Raw genomic sequence first — 15,220 nt, 5'->3', positions numbered from 1 at the left:
AGCTTGCAGGAAGAGGTGGTGGAGGCGAGCAGTGTCCACCAAATGAAGGAAAGGCTGGATGAATGTAGATATGGAGACAGGACTATTAGAGCTTAGCTCGGGCCACCTAGACTACAAATAGCTAAATACACACACACACACACACACACACACACATCTATCCTTCCCTCTCTCTTCCTTTTCCTTTCCTACCATTTCTTTCTTTCCTTTCTCTTTCCCTTCCCTTGAGTCTAGCATGGATCAAACCGTGGGTGAATGAGTCTCCCCTTCCCCTACACACACACACACACACACACACACACACACACACACACACACACACATGGAACAGACTTGACGAGGAGACTGTGTGTGCAAAAACGATTCATGAATTTAAAGCCAAACTGGATAATAAGCGTTATGGAGACGGGACAGCACGAGCCTAGTACAGCTCTTTTCCTGTATTTCACAACTAGGTAAATACACACACACACACACACACACACACACACGGCAGGCTATGGCAGACAGCACCTGTGTGAAGACTGCCGCTGCCCGTGCCTCCGTCATGCGTCCCTCCGTGGTGATGGTGTTGAACAGCTCGCCGCCGCCGCCAGGGAACTCCACCACCAGATGAACGTGCAACAGGGTCTCCACCACCTTGAAGAGCCTGCGGTGATGAAATGGTGGTGAGGATGGTGGTGGTGGTGGTAGGGTGTGTTACTTAACCACTAGAGCGGAGGTTCTTAAATTTTCTGCTAGCTACTTTTCTCCCAGAGTTGACGCCCCTCTTGGAAATTATTAGCGGCAGCACACCCTCCAGTTCAAGAGCCAGTGCACTAGAGTACTGGTGTGTTGCAGGTACACTCTCTTCACTTATACATCAAGAATAAATATCTAAGTCGTCCCTCAATAACTGTTCTCTGTCAAGGTTGTGTGCCTGCCCAGACTGTGCAATTCCGTGTTCACCACTACAGACTGTCTCACACACCCTGCTGCTAATGCTGACAATGATGATGATGGTAACCGCAAGACAGCATTTAAAAGTTACACCTCAGTTTCTGGCAATGTGAAAAGTTTGGAAAGTTTTGTTTAGTTGGCGCAACATCTGTGGTCGTATGCTGGAGAGACGGAAGGGGAAGGAATTATAGGAGAAGGGAACAGATCACAGGAGACAGGACACAACCCCCGATTAATACCTGGAACCCATTCACTGGTGGGTGGACAGGGGCGTAGGGTATCGGAAAAGCCGCCCAAATTTTTCCACTCCGCCCAGGAATCGAACCCGGGCTCTCTCGGTTGTGAGCCGAGTGTGGCAATGTGAAGCAAACACAATATACGTGTAAATGAAATGCGCACTAATTTATGATCGCAGGAACCGAGGTGTTCTCCTACCGTGACATTACTGACTAGGTTATCTTGGGTCGTTATAACAAGGTCAAGTATATTATTTTGTCAAGTTGGTTCAGAAACCATTTGGCTTAGATAATTTTCTTCAAGAAATTCGATCATTCTATGTGACTCGCCTTCTGTACCTGACAGTGTCGCCCAGTCGATATGGGGGAGGTTAAAGTCTCCTAATATCAGTGACTCGTTGTTATTGACTGCCTTAAGACGCTGTACATTTCAAGGTCGTCATCGAGTGATTGCCCGGGAGGCCTGTAAGTGACAGATATATTTAAATTAACTTTTGCAATGTTTACTCGCACGCACAAATGTTCAACGTTACTGTCTCTTGGTGTTTTGTCAGTGGGTTGCAAATAGCTTTTGACAAAAAGGGCGACGCCGCCGCCTCTACGGTTTACACGATCTTTGTTGAAGAGTCTGTAGCCATCTATGTTGTATTCGGAACTTAAATCAATATTTGTGGTGTCGATAAATGTTTCGGTTATAGCAATTATGTCAAAATATTGTGTCAGAGCAAGACATCTTAGTTCATCAAATTTGTTTCTTAGGCTACGCGCATTGAAACTAACAATTTCTAAGTTATCTAGAGGCTTGGTAATAGAGGTGGAGGTACTTGCGGGATCACGGTTACGGGTTTGTTGCGATGAATGGCGTCTATTTACACGGGCGGGGTGGAGGGACGTGGCTGAGGGTCGTTTTTTTATTGGGTGTCACGTACTGCGTCGTTGAGGAGCCTTCCGAATCTGGCTGCCCCGATGGGAGACAGGTGTAATCCGTCCCTGTGGAAGAGCTCACTTTGTCCATAGAAATTGTCCCAGGCGTTGAAGAACTCCACGTCAAGCTCTCTGCAAAGAGTCTGTAAGCGGTTGTTTAGGCTGAAGGCCTTACTGAAGAAGTCGCTCTCCGCCCACGTCCGTGGTAGAACTCCTGAAATCAAAATGTTAGGGGATTTAGACTTATACTGCTGGATGATCCTACGGTACTTCTCCAGGAGTTCCTCAGACCGGGTCGTGGTGACGTCGTTCGTACCTGTGTGAATAACAAACAGTGAATCATTAGTAGCCTGGGGGGAGATCTCCTCAAGAGCAGCAGTTATGTCGTCGATCCCAGCACCAGGATAGCAATAGTTCCGTCTTCGACGAGGAACTCTGCCGCAGAACTCAACGACCTGCTGGCGAATCATGGAGTCACCCACCAGGAAGGTGCTCTCCTGCTCGTCCTCCTCCTCCAGAATGGCAAACCTGTTGAAGCAATGAACAGGATAAATCGCTTGTCTGGCTGGTTTGGCTCCTCCATTCACGACGGTGAAGCCATCATGGTCGGTGCCACTAGCATCCTCCCGTTGCGTGGTGTTGTCCGCTGGTGTCGACGGTACCGCTGAGGGCAAGGGGGCGGTTGGAGAAGGGTTTGGCACCACAGCAACGTTAGCCTGGATGAATTCCTGCAAGGAGGCAACAGTGCGAGAAAGCTCTATTATTTTATTCTGACCTGCTTCCATCTTCTCTTCCTGCTCCTGCAGTCTTGTCTCGAGATGCTGCCTGGTGAGAGAAAGCTCTATTATTTTATTCTGGCCTGCTTCCATCTTCTCTTCCTGCTCCTGCAGTCTTGTCTCGAGATGCTGCCTGGTGAGAGAAAGCTCTATTATTTTATTCTGGCCTGCTTCCATCTTCTCTTCCTGCTCCTGCAGTCTTGTCTCGAGATGCTGCCTGGGGAGAGAAAGCTCTATTATTTTATTCTGGCCTGCTTCCATCTTCTCTTCCTGCTCCTGCAGTCTTGTCTCGAGATGCTGCCTGGGGAGAGAAAGCTCTATTATTTTATTCTGGCCTGCTTCCATCTTCTATTCCTGCTCCTGCAGTCTTGTCTCAAGATGCTGCCTCTCTCTCTCTCTCTCTCTCTCTCTCTCTCTCTCTCTCTCTCTCTCTCTCTCTCTCTCTCTCTCTCTCTCTCTCTCTCTCTCTCAGTGTGTGTGTGTGTGTGTGTGTGTGTGTGTGTGTGTGTGTGTGTGTGTGTGTGTGTGTGTGTGTGTGTGTGTGTGTGTGTGTGTGTGTGTGTGTGTGTGTGTGTGTGTGTGTGTGTCGGGTTATCATGAGAATTGACCTCTCGTTTACCTGCGGATTAGCGCGGTCACTGTACCCTTGACCCAGCCTCAAAAAGGGCAACATTGGAGAACAGAGCTGCCACATTTTGTGGTATTTATACAAAGTCATTGCTATCATTCCACTAGAACAATATTCAGAGCTCTCTATACATCCTTATTATAATTTTATATAAATACACTATTATGAAGTTTCATTTAGAAGTAGTCTAACAATAAGACAATAATTGTTGCTAGTACATCTGACAACGCCTAATCAGGGAAATTCCCTTTCGGTGCCCCACCAGAACGGACTCGACATTTTGGGAGGGGTAGGAAGGGCTAATCCTCTAGGGGATTTGTAGTGAGGAGGAGCAGAGAGGGGGTGAGGTGAGCGAGGGTGGGGGGGCTTAGGTGAGGTGAGGGAAGGGGGGTAGGAAGGGTTAATCCTTTAGGGGATTTAGAGAGGGTGTAGTGAGGAGGAGCAGATCGACTCCTCAGGGGAATTCAAAGGGTGAGGTGTCTGCAAGCACAACGCAAAAGGAAAAAAAAAACCACTCTAGAAAAACACGACAAACTCATGCAAGAACACCCGACGTACCCATATCACACGCAAAAACACCGGAAACACAACAACACACTTGAAACACTCTGAAACCCACATAGAACACTCGGAAACAGCCAAATCACACGCAAAAACACCGGAAACACAACAACACACTTGAAACACTCTGAAACCCACATAGAACACTCGGAAACAGCCAAATCACACGCAAAAACACCGGAAACACAACAACACACTTGAAACACTCTGAAACCCACATAGAACACTCGGAAACAGCCAAATCACACGCAAAAACACCAGAAACACTCTGAAACCCACATAGAACACTCAGAAACAACCAAATCACACACAAAAACACCGGAAACACAACAACACACTCAAAACACTCTGAAACCCACATAGAACACTCAGAAACAGCCAAATCACACGCAAAAACACTGGAAACACAACAACACACTCAAAACACTCTGAAACCCACATAGAACACTCAGAAACAGCCAAATCACACACAAAAACACTGGAAACACAACAACACACTCAAAACACTCTGAAACCCACATAGAACACTCAGAAACAGCCAAATCACACACAAAAACACCGGAAACACAACAACACACTCGAAACACTCTGAAACCCACGTAGAACACTCAGAAACAGCCAAATCACACACAAAAACACCGGAAACACAACAACACACTCGAAACACTCTGAAACCCACATAGAACACTCAGAAACGACCAAATCACACGCAAAAACACCGGAAACACAACAACACACTCGAAACACTCTGAAACCCACGTAGAACACTCGGAAACAGCCAAATCACAGGCAAAAACACCAGAAACACAACACAACCACAGGCAGAGACACTCTCAGAAACCACAGAGAGAGAGAGAGAGAGAGAGAGAGAGAGAGAGAGAGAGAGAGAGAGAGAGAGAGAGAGAGAGAGAGAGAGGAAAGAAAGTTGGAAAGTTTTGTTTATTGGGCACAACATGTGGTCATATGCCGGAGAGACAGGAGGAAGGAAGGAGGAATAGAAGGATCCCAGGAGATAGAACACAACCCCAATTAATACCTGGTACCCATTCACTGCTGGGTGGACAGGGGCGTAGGTATCGGAAAAGCCGCCCAAATTTTTCCACTCTGCCGGGGAATCAAACCCGGGCTCTCTCGGTTGTGAGCCAAGTGTGCTAACCACTGCACCACGAAACCCCCTGAGAGAGAGAGAGAGAGAGAGAGAGAGAGAGAGAGAGAGAGAGAGAGAGAGAGAGAGAGAGAGAGATATAGATATATATATATATATATATATATATATATATATAAATATATATATATATATATATATATATATATATATATATATATATATATATATATATATATATATATATATATATATATATATATATATATATATATATATATATTAAACACACACACACACACACACACACACACACACATGTAGTTGTGTATGTGCCACCTAAGACCTCATCATGGTCAGTGGAGGACTATAACAACATGCTAGGAGATACTAGAATCTGTTTGGACAACATGGTGAAAGCGTGCAACAAATTAATGATTATGGGAGACTTTAATTGTAAAGAAGTAAGCTGGGAAGACTGGACAACAAGGGGAAGCACGGGGTAATGTGTTACTAAAGCTGATGATGGAGAATACAGTGACCCGGTGGGCATCAGATTTCACAAGGTATAGTGGACAGGACGAGCCATCCAGCCTGGACTTAGTCTTCACAAATGAAGTAAATGTGATTGAAAACATTGACTATAACCTATCAATTGGAAAAAGTGGTCATGTGGTGATTCAGTTTGAGATAAAACAAGAAAGAGGAGAAGTAAGGAAGGAAAGACACAGAACTGGAAGGCATAATTTTAGTAAAACTAACTACACTGAACTGGGGAAATATTTTGAAGGCACAGACTGGTCTAGATTCCAAGAAGCAAGCAGAGTGGAAGAAAAATGGAATATATTATTAGAGATTTGCAATGAAGGGGTTAAGAAGTATGTGCCAAAAGTGAAAGAGAATTGCAGGGGAAAGAAGGACGGGTTCAACATGAGATGCAAAGAAGCAAGGAGAGAGAAAGAGGAGGCCTGGAGAAGGTGGAGCAGAGTGAAACGGCAGAATGTCTGGAAACTATATAAACAAGAAAGAAATGAGTATATTAGAATATGCAGAGAGGAAACATTGAATTTTGAAAGGGATATAACAGACAGATGCACAGACCAACCGAAGCTATTTTACAGATTTATAAACGGGAAACTAAAACAGCGTGAGGAAATAACAAAATTGAAAGTTAATGGCGAGGTGTATGAGGACGAGTTGGAGATGGCGGAAGAAATGAACAAAAGCTTTCAAGAAGTATTCACAAGAGAAAGCGAGTTTGACGTACCAACTGGACTAGGCCCAAGAGGGCCCTGCCTGTGTGACATAGAAATCACAGTGCAGGAGATAACTAGTGAAATGGAGAATCTAGATGTGAGGAAGTCACAGGGTCTTGACAGTGTTTCCAACTGGGTGCTGAAGGCGTGCAGGAATCAATTGGCGGACAAAATACACAAAGTTATAAAGAGATCATTGGCTGAGGGTGTTGTCCCTCTGGACTGGAAAAAAGCTGACACAGTCCCCATCTACAGGAGCGGAAGAAGAGACGACCCACTTAATTATCGACCAGCTTCCCTTACGAGCGTAGTGTCAAAAATATGCAAAAGAACTGTGAAAAGGAAATGGACGAAGCACCGAGAGGAAAATGAAATCATCACAGAAAGACAGTTCTGATTTAGGAAAGGAAGATCATGCCTGACAAACTTGGTGTGTTTCTATTCAAGGGTGGCAGATGTTGTGCAGGAGAGAGATGGATGGCCTGACGCTGTCTACCTGGACTTGAAAAAGGCCTTTGACAAGGTGCCACATAGGAGGTTGATGTGGAAGCTGGAGACGGTGGGTAAATTAGGAGGTGGTCTTCTAAAGTGGATGGAGGATTTTCTGAAGAACAGGATGATGAGAACAACTATTACAGACAGGAAATCAAGTTGGAAAAATGTCATGAGTGGAGTTCTGCAAGGCTCTGTGTTGGCCCCAATTATGTTTGCAGCATATGTTAATGATATGACAGAAGGAGTGGATAGCTATATGAGTCTGTTTGCCGATGACGCTAAGATAATGAGAAGAGTGGAAAAAGAGGAGGACTGCTTGCTGCTCCAGAGAGACCTGGACACAGTGTGGGGGTGGAGCAGGAAGTGGGAAATGGAATTTAATACCAAAAAGTGCAGTGTTATTGAATTTGAAAAGAGTGGAATGCGAGTAGAGGGACATTATAAGTTGGGTAAGGATAAGTTAGACAGGAAGACAGAAGAAAAAGACCTTGGAGTGATGATCACAGAGAACTTGTCTCCAGAGAGACGTGAATAAAATATCAGCTGAGACACAACCTGCTGAGGAACATCAGAGCAGCGTTCACATACCTTGGTGAGGACATGGCAAGGAAATTAACTGTGACCTTGATACACCCTAGACTAGAATATGCATCAGTGGCTTGGTCGCCATCACTTAAGAAACACGTTAGAAAACTGGAGAGGAGACAGAGCGGCAACAAAAATGGCACCTAGTCTGAGCGACCTGCCTTATGAAGAAAGATTGCTGAGGCTGAACCTCCCTACACTGGAAAGTAGAAGAGAAAGAGGAGATTTAATAGCACTGTATAGGGTGATGAATGGTGTAGAGAAATCGGATAGAGATGACCTCTTGATAAGAGAAGAGAGAAACTTAAGAGGAAATGGAAAACTGTTGAGAAAAGGAATGTGTAGAAGAGACATCAAGAAGAACAGCTTCCTGCAGAGATGTGTGGGGGTCTGGAATGGGCTGGAGAGGGAAGTGGTGCAGGCTAAGTCAATAAGCGCATTTATGGCCACGTTAGATGGAAGTAGTTGGAAAGGCAGGACAGCACCAGCACAGCTCCGTTCCTGTAAATCACAACTTTAGGTAAACTAGGTAAATACACACACACAAATGCTTCCTTCCTTTCCCTTTCCATTCCTCCCTCCCTTCCCTCCCTAAACTTACCTCCATGGGGTCGGGGTCGTCGCTGAAGGTCAGGGCTAGTACATAAGAGGGGGGGCACTAGCCAGGTACTCGTGGCAGCAATCTCTTCTGAGTTGGACCACTGCGCTGGGTCCTGAACTAGCAGTCGGGTGATGAGGTTGCTGGCGGGGGCGGAGGTGTGTCCTGGGCTGTCAAAGGTGCCCCCCGCCAGGATGTGTCGTTTCAGCCCTACCACTGTAGAAGCCTGCGGAGTGGTGGTAGTAGTAGTAGTAGAAGTAGTAGTACTAGTAGTAGAGGTTATGGCAGAGTGTAAGGTTACTGAGGGCAAGTGAAGGGAGACTCAAGTAACCTTAGGAAACTCTATACAAGGACACACACAACACACAGAACCAGAGAATTAGAATTGTAAACAGAATCCCATTGACGAGTATCAGAGGTTATGGCAGAGTGTAAGGTTACTGAGGGCAAGTGAAGGGAGACTCAAATAACCTTAGGAGACTCTATACAAGAACACACACAACACACAGAACCAGAGAATTAGAATTGTAAACGGAATCCCACTGAGCAGCAGCAGCATAAGAATGCCTGGGAGCAGCACAGAGAGCAGAAAATAAGTTAATCAATGTAAAAAGCAGTTAATATAGTGAAATGAGTAGAGGTCCAGGAAGTTATAAGGCTAACTGTAATAGTATATCTCTTATAACAAAACCAGCAATATTATTATTATTATTAGTAGTAGTAGTAGTAGTAGCACAATAATACTAGTAATATTCTGTATACAAGGAATGGTGAGCCTGCTTCCTAAGACATACAAAGTGTGTTGGCGTACCTGTCAGTGCCTCTGAGGGAAGATATTTGACGTGTCTGAGTCGTCACTGAGCCTGTCCAGCACGGCCTTGATAGGAGTGTGGAGTGACCTAAAAAATTGACCATAGGTAACATGTAGGCATATTGCACACACACACACACACACACACACACACACACAGGGCAAAACATTGTTCCTTATCACAGTTTACTGCATGCTGGGGTCACACATTTTGGCAGAAGTCCTTGACCTTACCCTCCTTGACCTTGCCTGCTGCTGCTGCTGATCTCAGGGAGAGAGAGATTTACACAGATATTCAAACCACACACACACCTTATGGTCCACACTGGGCGGTCTGCCCTTAAACCTGCCCTGAGTGAAATTATATTAATCAAATGGCACCAAGACTTTGCATTTCTACTTTAGTGATACTGAGGTGAAGGAAGTGTTGCTCAAGCTTGTTTTTAAGGGGAAGAGAGAGAGAGAGAGAGAGAGAGAGAGAGAGAGAGAGAGAGAGAGAGAATAAATAGAACAATGAAGAAAAAGATGCAATTGAAATTGAAATGACCCATGATGACCCAGAGAGATGCAGGGGTCAGGCCACAGAAAAAGAGCAAGTTTGGAGCACTACAATGACCCAGAGAAATGCAGGGGTCAGGCCACAGAAAAAGAGCAAGTTTGGAGCACTACAATGACCCAGAGAGATGCAAGGGTCAGGCCACAGAAAAAGAGCAAGTTTGGAGCACTACAATGACCCAGAGATGCAAGGGTCAGGCCACAGAAAAAGAGCAAGTTTGGAGCACTACAATGACCCAGAGGGATGCACGGGTCAGGCCACAGAAAAAGCAAGTTTGGAGCACTACAATGACCCAGAGAGATGCAGGGTCAGGCCACAGAAAAAGAGCAAGTTTGGAGCACTACAATGACCCAGAGAGATGCAAGGGTCAGGCCACAGAAAAAGAGCAAGTTTGGAGCACTACAATGACCCAGAGAGATGCAAGGGTCAGGCCACAGAAAAAGAGCAAGTTTGGAGCACTACAATGACCCAGAGAGATGCAAGGGTCAGGCCACTCACCAGCACAGTGGACATCCTCTGGTCCGCCCAGGAGGGTGTGCCGGAGGGCCAGGAGCACCTCATCCCCTGGTCTATGGTGCTGGTGATGAGGGGACCAGCTCACTCCACGCCCAGGCCAGGGAGACGCTGCTCAGCTTCTTCACACAGCTGGGGACACAGGGCACAGAGTTATAATGATAATACTTTCCTATAGGTTCATGGTACACCAGAAGGGTCACACTGCCATCTTTCTTTATTTCTGTTTAGGTATTTCAATTGTTTATTTTCCAGAGAGAAGGAAAACAAAACTTATCCAGGTTAGGTAACATTAGTTTTGTGAACCTTCCCACCATGGCAGTGTTATGAGTTACAGGAGGCAGGAAAGCTGTGTTACTGATGCCAAGATTCTGAGTTTAAAGAGACAGAGAGAAAAAGTATCCAGGTTGGGTTACGTTAGTTTTGTGAACCTTCCCACCATGGCAGTGTTATGAGTTACAGGAGGCAGGAAAGCTGTGTTACTGATGCCAAAATTCTGAGTTTAAAGAGACAGAGAGAGAAAATGTATCCAGGTAAGGTTACGTTAGTTTTGTGAACCTTCCCATCATGGCAGTTACATGAGGCAGGGAGGCTTGCAAGGCTGTTTTACTGACGCACAACTTCTCAGAGTTTCAGGAGAGAGAGAGAACGAAACTATCCAGGTTAGGTTAGGTTAGTTTTGTTGTGGCTTTCTGAGGTGGCTGAACTATGCTACACATTTATATACCTGGACTGACTTTTCTTTTTCCTTTTTTTCTTTATGATTATTTTGGGGCAATCACTGTTTCAAGGGAGAAAACAAAACTATCAAGGTTACTTTAGGTTAGTTAGTAACAGTAGTAGTAGTAGGAGTAGTAGCAACAATTACCAAAGACTAGAACCTTATATTCGTTCCCTCCATAATGATGATAATAATGATAATAATAATGATAACAATGATAATGATAATAATAATAATAATAATAATAATAATAATAATGATGATGATGATGATGATGATGACGATAATAATAATAGATAGTAATAATTGGCATGCCACTTATGACATAACTAAGATTTAACTCATTAGCAATTATTTATTTATCAATTATTACTGTCATTTATTTACCATTACTTTATTAAGTTAGTTTTGTGTGCCTTCTCACATCATGGTGATATTTTGAGGCGGCAGAACTAAACTATACATTTACCACATTTGCTTTTCTTTCTTCTTTATTACTTTATATTTAGTGTAAGTAAGAACAAAAGGTGCCAACAGAGAGACAGGGGAGCCACCAGGAACAAAATAGCATTGCCTGCATCAGGAGACACAGTGCTATCAATGTAACCAGTCTGTCTGCCTTGCCTTCCTGCCTAAACACACCGCCGGGCCACATATTCCTGAAGTCTCTGCAGGTATGTGGTTCCTGAGTGAAGACGCTCGGCTGTAACTTGAAAACTAACCACGGGCCATTCTGGAAAATACTTTCATTGTGATTCCCGCTCAACATTACCTGTAATACTTCCTACCTAACCTTACATAGCCTAACCGCCAAGTGGCCACAGACTACCCACATGCTGTCCAGAAGGCCACCCATCAATCCAGACTCTAGAAGAAACCGCCCAGTGAATCAAGAATGAGTTCAAGGGGGCAGCATGAGCCAAGCATAACTGGCGCCACTATAAAAATTGCCTGCGCCATGACAGCCTTGGGCCGACCACCATCCAGGCCCCTGAAGAAAGCCTACCGGAGTTACAGGCGGAGATGTTAAAAAAAAAAAAATAATAATAATAATCTATCCTGCCCTGTTCAAGAGTAGGCGGAACACACCCGTACAGACTTCAGGAATATGCATTCCTGCCACCATCAACTCATATTTACAGGCATTCCAGGCCTCCCAGGCACAAAACCTCAGGTGGGATTATTCATGAGAGGGTCGCCTACTAATTTTGAGATGCTGACTGCTTATTTCTGGACAAAATATGATGCTGTTTATTATGGAGATAGTAATCATTTCCAGATATCACTATTTGATTGACTTTTCAATCCCTCCCACTGCCTCAACATAGCTGACAGAGAGGTTCAATTTGCTTACTGATTAAACTCAGTGCTCACCAAGATAACAAGTGGACAAACCAGAACAAAACCAGGCAAATTAATGTTTTTTGCCGCTGTGTGTGTGTTCCCCCAGTGAGCGTTGGACGCCAGCGACTTACTTATCCAAAATCTCTAGAATCACACCCAAGCTTATTGAGGAAAAAAGTGGACAAACCAGAACAAAACCAGGCATATTAATGTTTTCCTGCTGTGTATTGCCCCATGCATGGTGGACACCAGGGCCACTCATTTCTACAGGAGGCATTTTTCACAACACCGGCGTGCATAGTGGGCCACCCCCGCCCTGCACTGTGTATTCCCGCCACCCCTCGCTGCCTGCCCAGTATATTTAAACTAACCAAGCCTTACTTTACGTAACCTAGCGAACAGGGGGACTTTGCTCCCTCTCAACCCCCTTCTATTTCTAGGAAGTCCTTGTTAATGCACTGCATTCAGGCACTAAAAATAATCCATGTTGTAAGCATTAACTTGGCCAGAGGTGGCTGTGCACGCTTTCCTAAATATTTTGCAGAGTCAGTCTTATTAATTGAATGCTGTTTCAATCATCTGTTTATATATTAAACCTTTTTTTCACTTCCTTCCTTCTCTCTTCATGTAACTTAGTATTGAGCTGTTCATCCTTCCATAGGTGTACCTCAGGACCCCTGGGTAAGGAACACACTGTGGTAACCCAATGTGACAGAGATGAGCACCAAGGCAATGAGTAGCTATGCTCTAGACCCCAAACTTCACCTGTCACAAGCTTACCTCTTGAGTCTTTAATTTGACAGAGATGAGCACTGAGGCAAGGTGTCCCGGAGCGATGGGTGCCTGTACCCCGCACCCCCATAGGCCCCCCAGGGTAACGGAGCTACGCCCTGGAGCAACGAGGACCTGGGGAAGGCACACTGTGGTAACTCCGATGTCACGCCCGCCCTGTTACAACGCAGGATGTGACAAAGATGAGCTCTGAGGCGACGCGCACCTATAGTAGTAGTAGCAGCTATAGCATAAGCCCTAAACTTGACCTTACACTCAAATTTAAGGTCTGCAGGAAGAGGGAAGAGAGAGGAAGAGGAGGAGGAGGAAGGAAAAGAATAACGTGGTAGAAAATTTTACCTTACCCTCACCTAGTACCCATATTTATAGGCCTACCGCTCCACTAGACCGCCCTACTATAGGCTTACCGATGCCCCAAGGTCTCTCCCATAGGCCTACTTACTTTTATAGGCGGGCGAGGTCAGGAACGTGAAATAAACGTAGATCATTTTGAACGCCGCCCACACGTGCAACTCCCCGCGGCAAAACGTAAACAAACCGAGTCGACGCGTTCTAGCGGCTCCTTTTTCTTTTCCCTTGTCTCTTCCTCTTTTCTTTCTTTCTCTTTGCCTTTTCTCTTCCTCTTTTGTCTCCTTATCTTCCTTTCTCTTTCTTTTTTTCATCCTTTTTCTTCTTTTCCTCCGTTCGTATCTCTCTCTTCGTTCTAGCGGTTTCCTTTTTCCTTTTTCTTTTCTCTTCCTCTTTTCTTTCTTTCTCTTTCTTCTTTTCCTCCGTTCGTATCTCTCTCCTCGTTCTAACGGTTTCCTTTTCCTTTTTCTTTGTCTCTTCCTCTTTTCTTTCTTTCTCTTTGCATTTTCTTCCTCTTTGTCTCCTTATCTCCCTTGCCCTTTCTTTTTTCATCCCTTTTCTTCTTTTCCTCCGTTCGTATCTCTTCGTTCTAGCGGTTCTATTTTTCTCTTCTTTCTTCCTTTCTCTTTTCTCTTTATCCTCATTTCTTTCTGCATTTCTTCTTCCTTCCTTTCTTCCTTTCTCTTCTTATACTCCGTTCATATCCCTCTCCTCTTTCTAGCTGTTAATTTTATATGTATTTTTTTCTCTTAATTATCTTTTATTCTGACTTTTAAGGTTGAATCAAGGAATATTAAGTTAGTTTAAATATAAAGGGAATATAATCAGACCTTAATTATGGCATCGTTTTTCTCTTTTCTCTCTGTCTTTTCCGTTTCTCTTTCCTCTCCTTCTCTCTTTATATTTCGCTTCCTTCCTTTCTTATCCTTTCTCTCCTCTTTAATTCTTCCCTTTGTATCTTTTCTTCCGTTCTCTCTTTTTCTCTTCTTTTATCTCCTCCATTTTGTTTCCTTTTCTTCCTTTCTTTCTCTCCCTATCTCTTTTTAGAAAAATATTTTTAGAAAAGTTTGAGAAGTAGTGTAGTTTTGTTGATCTCAAAATGTTCCTCCATCATCTGGCTCTTTAAGCTGCTAATATGACGCTCGTAGCTATTTCCAGTTTTCAGATGTAGGTGACGAGAGACAAGTTTCTAAATCGTCCGAACCAGGGAGGTGGGATGGTACGGACACTCATAATACTCGCCATAATATTAATATAACTTAAGCTTGATTGGCTAATAAACAAGATTATATCTTCTACAAAACATTTGTATAAGGACAAAAGTATCCTCTCAATATTTAGAGGGAAAAAAATAAAAGAGAGCTACAAGGAATCTCAAAAATTTTGATATGTCTTCCTTCTCTTTTCACAAGCATAATATCGGAATATAAATCAACCAAATTAACCTTTTTATAATCGTTGCAACACCTATCATGTTTAAATTGATATAAATGTAATAAAAATCATGAAAAAATCCACCGTCCGAATCATCACGACTCTAAAAAGCAAATGTGTGGTCACGTCCTTTTCCAGCACGAGGCTTCACGGGTGATACACGGCAACACCTTCGCCGGGCATCGCTGCGTCACCGAAATAATTTACATCTCGCTAATTGGCACGTTTTTGAAGCGAGCTTACGATACACCCTGACAATATTACATACGAGATGCAAAAATCATAAAATAGGACTTGCATCGAAAATAACAGCTCTGAGGCGTGGTTGTCCCTTTGTGGGCCAAGGCAACAAAGTTTTGCACATTCACACAAAATCTCGCGGCACTCAGTCCCATACACTTTACAATAAGTGCTATGGCCGGACCATCCCACTGTCCGAATCATCACCGCTCTCCCCTACTAATTAAATAGGCTACACTAGAGGGGGGGAGAGGGAGGAGGTGGTTTGGGAAAGCTAAAAATAGTGACAAAAGTGTGTTCATGACATTGGCTAGAGCGTTTGTCGGGACGAGAGAGAGAGAGAGGAAGAAAATGAAAC

At 44.2% G+C, this 15,220-nt stretch overlaps 1 long non-coding RNA gene across 2 annotated transcripts; it reads right to left on the bottom strand.

The window, feature by feature from the left end:
- Positions 1 to 327: 327 nt before the first annotated feature.
- Positions 328 to 13,386, bottom strand: LOC126993793 (uncharacterized). Of its 2 annotated transcripts, XR_007748287.1 has the most exons (6): positions 13,283 to 13,384; positions 12,829 to 12,954; positions 9,969 to 10,115; positions 8,915 to 9,002; positions 8,107 to 8,329; positions 328 to 649 (listed from the first exon to the last, which is right to left on the bottom strand). It is a non-coding gene; the product is annotated as an uncharacterized LOC126993793 (long non-coding RNA). The 2 variants fall into 2 exon arrangements; XR_007748288.1 differs by lacking the exon at positions 12,829 to 12,954 and having other exon boundaries at positions 13,283 to 13,386.
- Positions 13,387 to 15,220: the final 1,834 nt, after the last annotated feature.

This window comes from Eriocheir sinensis, unplaced genomic scaffold, assembly GCF_024679095.1.
Source record: "Eriocheir sinensis breed Jianghai 21 unplaced genomic scaffold, ASM2467909v1 Scaffold677, whole genome shotgun sequence".
NCBI classification, from domain to species: Eukaryota; Metazoa; Arthropoda; class Malacostraca; order Decapoda; family Varunidae; genus Eriocheir; species Eriocheir sinensis.
The sequence above is the reverse complement of the archived record's forward strand: the minus strand, read 5'-3'. Positions and strand labels throughout refer to the sequence as shown.